Source organism: Scardinius erythrophthalmus, assembly GCF_964197995.2.
Source record: "Scardinius erythrophthalmus genome assembly, chromosome: 12".
Classification (NCBI taxonomy): Eukaryota; Metazoa; Chordata; class Actinopteri; order Cypriniformes; family Leuciscidae; genus Scardinius; species Scardinius erythrophthalmus.
Window position 1 is genome coordinate 7,103,655 of NC_138232.1, and position 10,790 is coordinate 7,114,444.

The window sequence follows — 10,790 nt, forward strand, 5'->3', positions numbered from 1 at the left end:
AGACTGTGATGGATGGTCGGATAGCTGGATCACTGGGGGTTGTAACAGGAGGAGGGTAAAAGAAAGAGAGATGTGATAGGTCTCACACAATTGCGTTACACGTCACCCTTATGTGCTGGTAAATCTAAACCAGTCTGATCCTGACTACAAACACGTATTCAAACCCGGTTACCATGAAAGAGCCACTTCCCACACAGAGAGACGGTGACACTTGATGACTCAAATTATAATGCATGTCACTTACTGTATAATCACAGACTACTCTGCAGTCATAAACCTGATCTATATTTCTGGTATATCCACATGTTTTTAAAACATGTCACAAAAGCACTCTGTTTACTAGTGGAATGCTAATATATTTTTAAAATGCTCACCATTGATCCTGCGCCTGTCTAAAGTGTCCCTCAGGGATGCAGTTTTGGATTTTCCTCTGTCAAACTGTTCTGATGAAAACTCTGCTCCATTAGGGAATTGGACAAGCATTTTGAATTATGCTTGACAGCTGCACAAAACATAGAGGGCCCTATCGTACACCTGGTGCAATGCAATTTTTTTATTTAAAGAGCGAGTTAGTAATGTGCGCCTATAGGCGGGTCCACAACGCGCGTACACTCTGCTTATTAAACACACAGGGACGCGCAGCAGCACACAAACATGCCAAATATTAAAAATAAAAGGATTACAATGTAAAAGAGTATTATTGTGTACATAAAGATATAATGAAATCCGGCTTGTACCGTAGATGGACTGCTCACGCGCTTTAACCTCGTGCACGAGCAGATCCGTTTACGCTCTGGAGACACGTTGCGCCCTGTGCTTTAGACCATGCGCTTACATCGTTAAAATAGGGCCCATAAACATATGCAAATGGATATACGTGGAATTCAAATTCTCAGTCTTTCTCAATCAACTAAATGTGAATATAGTTATTTTATTTTTTTACATTTGTTCAGTCTGTCAGTGTGTGTGCTTTAAGAAAAACAGGTTGTTCAAACTACGAAGTATTCTCTCGTCTGAGCCAGCACGGTATTCTGATGCTCCGTTGGTTTAAAAGTGCTTTGGCTTAACTCTGAATGACAGCCTGTTTTTATATCGTGCCCAGTTGCAGGGAAAAGCTGGAGTGGCAGATGCTTAATTGGAAATAATGAATGCTGGAGGGGATGGTGCATGACTAGGTTCAGTGGTCGCACACTATTTCCTCATCAGTCTCATTCAGTTGTATTTAAATCATAAAAAATTTATAGTAGGTCCAAAAAGATTATCTTCCTTTTAAACAGTACAATACCATTCAAAAGTTGTTTAATGTTTTAAAAAGAAATCTTTTTCATGTATGTAATCAGAAATATTATTATAATTTGAGTTTACTATTTTAGATTTTAATATATTTGAAAAATGTAATTTATTCGGCAAAGCCAAATTTTCAGCATCATTACTCCAGTCTTTAGTGTCACATGATCCTTCAGAAATCATTCTAATATGCTGATTTGCTGCTCGAGAAATATTTTTTTATGTTCGAAGTTGAACATAGTTGTGCTGCTTGATATTTTTGTGCAAACTGTGATACTTTTGTACAAGATTCTTTGATGAATATAAAGAATAGCATTTATTTTAAATTAAATTATTTTATAACATTATAAAGCTCTTTACTGTCATTTTTGATAATGCATCCTTGCTAAATAAAGTATTAAATTCTTTAAAAGCAAAAAAAAGAAATGTGTTGACCCCAATTGTTTGAACAGTAGTGTACGGTTTTATCATTTGAAGACAAAATTCTTGTTTTGAAATGTTTGAAATGTGTGCTTGTGCTGTTTCTTTAAAATAAATGCCTTTTAGTTTGATATTTTGTTATGTAATGTAATGACTTCTATACATTTTTCAGTGTGGCACATGTCCAAATTCGTCTAAAAAGCAATAGGCATATAATGCAATTCTTCATTGTAATGTAGGTATGTTGACAGAGTGTGTTATACCACATTTCAAGATGTTGAACAGGGCCTTAATCAGCCATTGAATAAATAAAGTACTAACTGGATGAATTGATTGAAAAGTCAGTAGTAGCATAGACAATGATTAGCCCAGCTCAAGATTATATATATTTTTATTTTTAAGTGCTTAAGTGTCCAAATAATTTTTTTAATATAATATATACTGTATATATATATATATATATATATATATATCTTAATATATATATATTTTTTTTAATATAATTTATTTTAATTTATTTGCTTTACTTATTAGATAAAGTTGGAATTTAGTAGATTCATACTTTATAAAGAGAATTTTTGTGTGACGCTGTTTATTAGTGTCTATAAATCCTCACCTATCTATACAGTCAGACGCTATAAAAAAATTCACAATTGCATCAGCCAATAGAAAACGCCGTAACCAGGGCTACGTTTTCAGGAGGGCAGCGTCTACCTACTTAATGTCACGTAGGATGGATCTCTTTAGCGGCCCAGCCAAGAATGAGTTACAACTTTCTTACCAGTCACTATCTTTTTATAGTTTAACAGGAAGTCCACAGAGAACCTGATGATGCTCCATGGAGACGAAGCTTTCCATTCAGAATTGAATGATAAAGGCATGTATTACAGAACCCTTGGCGTTCAAGTTGGAGCCAAGAAAAATGGCACATTACCCAAACAAAATGGCTGCTCGTAGCAAAGGAACCCTGGGAAGATCTATAAAAGGGGTGCATGTTTACAATAGGCCCCTATATTTCTGACTGTCCCCTTAGATTAACCGTTGCCTGTAAACCCCTCTCAATCAATCAACGTGGGCCCCCAGTTCTCAAGGGATTGAAAGTCACTGGATTATACCAGACCACATGAATATGAATCTATGGAATTGAGGGCTCACAAAGATCCCTGCTGAAGAAGCTCTTAATGACACAACAACAGTATCAATCCATGTGTGAATGTAAGGACACTTATCACAGCTGAGCCCCCTTACCCTATTAATTAACATTATTAGACCCAAAATTTAGTAGTGATACTCCAAGCAGTCGATATAGTAACCCATGGTCACCTTTCAAGCTTCTTTCTTCCAGTCACCCTGGATGAACAACTCAGGCCCTATTTGCTCCAGACATGAATCAGCTGAGTAGTTCCTCCAAATGCGTTTGCGGCCTCTGTTTACACCGAACCTAACCAAACTTCCTCATGTGTTGCCGAATGCCTTCAGTGACAGCTGTCAGCTGCTGTGTAGGAATGTTTTTATTTATTCTTTTATTTTTCATTATTATTATTACATTAAGTATATTTAAAGGAATAGTTCTGCTGTTGTTGCTATTACATTCGGCTTTTATTTTCAAAAAGTAGTCAGAATACATTACCTAAAAAATGTGTAATCTAATAGATTACGTTACTAACTACAATTTTCGTCATGCACTTTGTAATAAGTAACGGACCACAGTTTGTAAGTAATCTACCCAGCACTGCTGTTGCTGATCAGAAAAGAGAGTTAGAGGGATCAGTTTTGTATAAATTTGTGTGACTGTACATTTTACATGCATATATATTTGTGCATTTGTAATTTATGCTAGCATATAGATAATGGCAGAGCTAATAGGCACGAATTCAAAGCCACATTTTAAGAATGAAAAAATTCTTAAAAGATTGTTATATATTAGCGTAAAGCAACCAGCCACAGCTTTCTATGTGACGTTTATGGAGTAAATAGATTGTAGCGCAGTAATGAAAGTTGCTCAGTTCAAGTATTGTACAGCATTCTCTATGAAAGGAAGGTTTGAATCGCCTAGTGGCGATTATAATATCTTTTACATACTGTTTTTCTCAGCATGTGGACAAAATAACACAGAATATTTGGTTTGAGACAAGCTACTCTTGTTTAGTTGCTGACTCTTTCAGATATTTGATTAAATAAACCTTGCTGACTTCATTCACTCTTCCTCGGAAGTGCTTACTACAGGTATAACTCGTAAACAAAACTTTGCTCCCCAGACTGATATAAACCTGTGCATCATGCTGAGGCTGTCACTGGTCATCCCATGACATTATCAAACCAAAGTGGATTGAGTAAATAGGGAATGTAGTAACTCACAGTTCAGGGCCATATCATTACAATTCACAGGGGTAAAGCTATAGACGTGTCAGTATTGCATCAGCCTGACATTCCCTGATAATAAAGAAGGCTAGTCATTTCCCGCCTCATTTGTGTTATCTTGCTTTTATTTCATCAAGGAAACGCTCAGTAAAACAATCAGACAACTTTTTATTGATATCAAGCAATCCTTAGTCTATTTTGTGTCTCAGAACAGGCATGAACAAGCCTTTATGTCGACCGGTAGTTACTACGACCACAACTGAAAGCACCTTGTGTGACTCCACCTAATTCAGTCTGAATCAGAGAAGAGCTCCAAACTGTGTGAGAAGGATTTCAATAAACCAGTGAAAAGCCTTTGAATGTAGAGCAAAGCACTTTTACTGTTATGTCAGTATTTAGTATTTGCACAATATTGACCTAATAAATAGAATTTGAGGTCAATTGTGTGTTTACAGAATTAAAAAAACTTCACGAATGGATTTTTGAAAGCAATAACCCCCAAAAATCCTAATGTTCAATACACAATACACATTGTTTCAAAGCAGCTTTACAGAAAATATATATATGTCCATATTAAAATTTAGAGTGATCTGTTATCAGAGGTAACTGTCTAAATGATGTATTTCAGAAATGTACATATACAAATCACAGTTATCTAAAAATGTATTCATTTAAACAATTTAATAATTTAAGGTAGAGACTATGAGCTCATTGAAGTAATGAATACATGTTTGTTAACAAATGATTATGACAGAGAAAATGTATTCAACCTATTAGTATTAAATGAATACTAATAGGTTATGCTGAAATTACTAGCCAATACTGATATGTTTATCAAATTAAAATCTAATGTTCATTTTTGCAGTCAGTTTGCCATTGCAATTGGATACATGCTGGCATTAACAATAAATAATGGCAAAAATCCAGTAGAACCATTTCAGGAGGCTTGTGCTGGTTCACCTCGTGGCTTAATGGATGTTGCTGCAGGGGTGAATGCACTTGAGATTGTTTCGATTATAAATATCTTGAAATTTGTATTATTAACTTTAGAATTAAACTTTAGCAATAAGGTGTCAAGAGCAAATACCATTTCAAATGTAACCATGTAACAAATACCATTTCATATTTATATTCTGATCTTTTAAGCTCTCCAAATAGAACTTTGCTGTTTAAGAATGTAGCATTGATGTTTTCGAATAATATCCAGATGGAATTTTTATGGCAGTATTATGCAACATGCTACTATCAAACTAAGGTTTTGTTTATTTTGTGAGTTGGTGAAAGATACTATGGATTGGCTAATAAATATTTTGGACCTACAGATTAGCACTGACATTTTATTTAGACTGCACTTTTTCTATTTTATTAACTGAGGGGAGTGTGCCTCAATAAATAAATATTGAACGTTGGTAAAGTTTACACACTCATTTGTACATTTTCAGAGGAAAAAAAATGACCAAATTTAGACACAAATACCTCTTTGTTAAAATTATATCTCTTCGAATTCCTTCATGCTTATCTGATTATGTAACGTGCCACTTGGAACATATCAAGTAAATACTTCTAAAGCCTCTATTCATCCTGTAAAACAAGCGCAATAGGCTTAGAGGTGTAACATCGACCTTTGTGACCCGATATGAAAATTAGCTTATGTAGCTCAGCTGTATGCACACAACTGAATGTACAATGAAATCTTTATCTGTGCTTGTTTTTAACCTTTAAAGATGCATTTCATTTAAAAATAACCTTTCAATGGCATGAAAATTATTAATTTTGGAGCTGAAGTTTTCTAGAGACCAAAACATTATAGTTGTTGTTATAGTTAAAACAAACTGAAACTAACATCATAAAATACATTTACAGTTACTTGTAATACAATAAATGTAAATACATTTACAGTTACTTGTTATACAGTTACTTGCAATACAATACATTTAAATATATTTACAGTTATATACAATAAACGTTAACTGTTAGCCCAGAGTAACGCAGGTGTCCTAAGGCGAGCTCAGTTGCAAGGAAACATTTCTCATTTTCATTTAGTTTAACTTAATGTACAAAAATAACTAAAACTGATGGGTTTTTTTAAATAAAAATGTATAGAGATTTTTTTTAAATGACAAAAACACAACAAAATTACTAAAATGAAAACATAAAACTTATTCAAAATATTTCTAAAAACTATAGTGGCTCAATAATACTAAAACAACACTGACTTAGAGACTGATAGGAACTGTGGAAAATGAAATATTACAAAAATATAATTCCTTTGACAGATGATGTCAGCAACTAACCCTCTGATGCATAATGATGAAGCAAAATTAATCTTAAATAAATAAATTCATTAGAAAATGTACTAGAACTAAAAAAATGTGTTGATGGTTTAATAGAGGAAAATGCTAAAGTAAATATACTTCACTTTTTGGTTAAACATTGTGCATGCATATATGTAGCAGTTTAATTTAATGTTAAAAAAGAAGAATCATTTGTTAGATTTTTAGCTGTTCTTTCATTATCTTAGTAAAAGTCTTTATTCATCTGCCGAGGTGCAGTGTTAAACAATGCCCTGCAGTGGTCTTATTAACAACCCCACGAGACATGGGAACGGCTTCATGCCTTCTCCAATTGGCCTGAATGGGGGCAGTGACTCAGCTGGGTGAAACTGGCAGAGAGGGCACTGGGCGTTCCAGGCTTGTCAGTTCTGCAACCAGTGTATCAGATTTCACCGCTATGAAAGTCCTCGCCTCAACTGCTCCGGTGCTAAAATGTCATAGGTAGAGTGAAGTTTAGATTACCGGTCAGAACGTGCATATGCAAGGCCAAAGCATGAGCTGGCCAGGACTGTGGCTGGATTCTCTCCCAGTGACAGTCACTGATACAGAGACATTAATTCTGTGCATAGTGGTCAAGGATGCCAGCTGACTGGGTATCAGTTTGGACAGCTCGGAAAAAAGGGGGTTGTTTTAAAAAACAAAACAAAATGGTTCTATGGCATCCCTTTTGCAACCTTTATTTTTAAGAGTGTATATATAGATGAAAGGTCAGCGTGTGGCCTTGACTGCCCAGATTTTCCGGCATGATGCTATATGCTAATTAAGCTCTGCGACCTTTTGGCCTCGACTATGCTTTGGTTTTGGTTCTAAACAAGGCTGCTTCTCAATTAAAAATAGATGTGTATACTATATGCCCATATCAATTGTATGAAGAAAAATAATGTATATGCTCTTTCCAACTCCACCTCTTAAGTGAATTGTTTTTGTTTTGTAATGAAATCTTACAGCTAGAAGTGATTCAAAATGAGAGTAAAGTTTCCCAGACTTGCTAAACTTAATCGCCTGTGAAGATTGTTCTTGAAAAAACTCGTCTTTAGGAATGGGCATAACTACTTATTTTCTGATCTCATACCTACTAATATCAAAAACCTTCAACAATCATAAAACATCAGTGCATTTAGCAAATTCTGCATTATGGAATTATATCAAACACCACGAAAAAAGTACTATAGCTGTAGTCAGATTTAGTTTAGTCATTATTTTTTAGGTTTCCTGTTTAAAAAGCCAATAGAGTGAATGATGTCTGTTTTTTAACACAAATCATGTAAAGTTTCAAAAGACATGGAATACAGTGCATCAGTAGTACGAACTACTTTTGTGATCTTTTTGATTTTTGACAGCATGCACACAGTTCTTATTTACTTTCCTTAAGTTAAATTTTTTTTGCAATAATTCTTCACAATTATTTATAGTAATTCATTTTCTTTTTTTTTAAGAAAGTTGACATGAGGGTGCCTTTCTGATTCTAAAGTGACTGTGCAATTTCAACACTTAGTTTCTAACACTTACCGGATCCATTCCTTGGCTAGTAACACCAGATTGCTAACTAAACTTCTTTGCTTTTCTTGGCCTCTCAACAATGATTGGGGTAAAAGGTCGTGCGAGGTGCACCCTTTTACACAGTTATACATGCATCATCCTGTTTTAACATTTGAGTCTCTGCATAGCAATTCTTGTTAACCACAGTCATGATAATTATCTTATTTCTAAAGTAATGACTCGTACACAGATTAGCTATAGAACAAGTATTAATGATATCTGGCTGATGTGTGCACTTTTTCATCTTAATTCATTCAATTTTATTATAAAACACTACATGCCCTCTCATGGAGGTGTGAATAAGGCCTTTTGACATAGATTCATAATAAAACATCCTGAACTTAGGCCCGAGGCGGTCCCAAGACGCGTATGAAGGAAAACCACCCGCTTAGATGCAAGGTGTGCTTATTTGTGTGTTGTATCTCGATGTTGTTTGATACATACTGAACTATTGTCCAGTTTCCGAATTCAGAGGTCAGTTTTCAGAAGCCAGTCAATAAAACCTGTTACCACCAGCAACATACTGAAAACATACCCAGCACTGTAGTCATCGTTGTGATCATATCAACGTAATGGTTTGTCTGCTGTAAAAACATTTCACTTTCATGTTAAAATTATCCTGAGTGAACAGAAAATAAAAACAACTTATTTAAATTAAAGCATGTCTTAGAGAAGAGTGTATATCCATACTGAGCTTTCTATTTCCAGGCCTGTTATCCATAAAGAAACATTTTATTTGTCAGCTGATCCACAGGTCATGTTTATTATCTAAAATGTGAAGTTCTATCGTCCTCACGAGCAGCTTATGTGTTTTGAAAACAGTCTCTGAGAACAGATTTCTGGGCCTGCTGTTTGACAAGGAGAATGAAATGTGAGGTGAAGTTGACGTCAAATGAAATACTATTATTTACTGATGAAGGTAAACATATGGTATTCAAATTCCCAGAAATTCACTGCTCACTCTAAACCTTCGAGTTCCTCGTAGGGAATGAAGTAGAGCACATGGTTGCTGGTTGGAGACGCACTATGGAATGAGATGCTGGATAAGCAGATTAGCGCACATTAGTAAGACCCTTACGTGCAGGAGTCCACAAAACCGGTCAAGAGAGTGTATGGCTACTTGTTCCGTCTTTGACAGGCTGACTAGGGTGTATTTATGAATGAGGCCAACACACCACTGCATGCTGCCTACAAAGGGAATACCAAGCAGAAACAGATTTAAGAAGAAAAAAATGACTGACGTAAGATTTTATTTTCTAAAAATGTTAATATTCTTCACAAAGCCAAAAGTGATCATGCTATTCAAACTGCATTATTAATTTAATAATGAATTATCATAAAATAATATTTTGTACATAAACAAAAAAAACGGGTTCATCCTGGTCAGTGATCTGGTTAAGTCATTATTTTAGTTATTAATCACACCCAATACTATATGTAGTATATAGTCTCGGATGCTCATCAAGCCTGCATTTATTTGATCAAAAAATGCAGAAAAAAAACATGAATATTGTGAAATGTTATTACAATTTAAAATAATGGTTTTCTATCATTTATTTCTGTGATGCAAAGCTGAATTTTCTTCAGCCATTACATACTTCAGTGTCACATGATCCTTCAGAAATCATTCCAATATGCTGATTGTTGGAATATTCACATAGAAAACCATTATTTTAAATTGTATTAATATATTTCACAACATTACTGTTTTTATTTTTGATCAAATAAATGCATGCTTGATGAACATTAGAGACTTCTTTCAAAAACATTAAAAATAGTAATGTTTCCAAATTTTTGACTGGTCTGTATATATATATACAGAAATAACTAAGTAATCTAATTACTGTAATTTAATTACTTTTCCCTTAAAAAAAGTAAAATGAGGGATTACTCATATATATATATATTTCCATAAAAGTGTACATAAACTAATATAATACAGTTATTCTCATTTGAACTTGAATTTGAGTATTTTCCTGCATTGTATTGTTTCAGTAGGCCTACTTGATTCACTTTTACGCTCTTCTGAAGGCTTGAGGTGACGGACATCCTGGAACTGTCTCCCAGGTTTGAAACATTCATGATTGATTCATGATTGTTCATAAATGTCTGTTTTTGTTTTTCTTAGAATATCAAAGGAATTTAACAATGTGACAAAAGGTGCACACTTATAACTTACGTCAGTTTTTTCTTATTCATGTGTAGTTTTGCCAATGCGACGTTGTTTCCTGCTCTTGCAGATTGATTATTTTGTTTGTGCGATAAGCAGATACTTCCCCACCAACTCAAAGAAAACCTCTGTGTTGTAATGAGTTGTTACGCATTACCCCCCTCTCATCTCTTGTTTTCCCACGATCCGAAGGGAATTGTCTGTAGGAGTGAGACACAATCGCTCTTTGAGCTTCTCTCCAAATGCTTGCTGAAATCTGGTGGCGTAATCACTGATTTAGTATAAAGGGTCACTGAATGGGCATTGGTACTGCACTTTGACGTAACTCATGTCGCACAGTTACCTGGACACCCGTTTCCTCTCTTGGCAGGACATGATGTCTTTGCATTTGATTCTGCAACACAAGAATGATATTTCAAGACTTGCTCTGTTTTAAATAGAGTGGTTTTAAAGGAAAGGGGAGTCCTCATCTCCCAAAATTACCTTATGAGAGTGGAGTGGATCTGGCGATTTGTGTTTATTTACTAACCTTTAGAATCTAATATGTAATACAAATTAAGTAAGTTTGAATAAGAAAGTGTAAGCTATTAAAAAAAGTTATAATTGGCATTTCACAAGTGTCTTGTTGCTCTCTGATTACCCAGACTTTTCTGTCGCCAGATACTATTGTTTTCATTAGA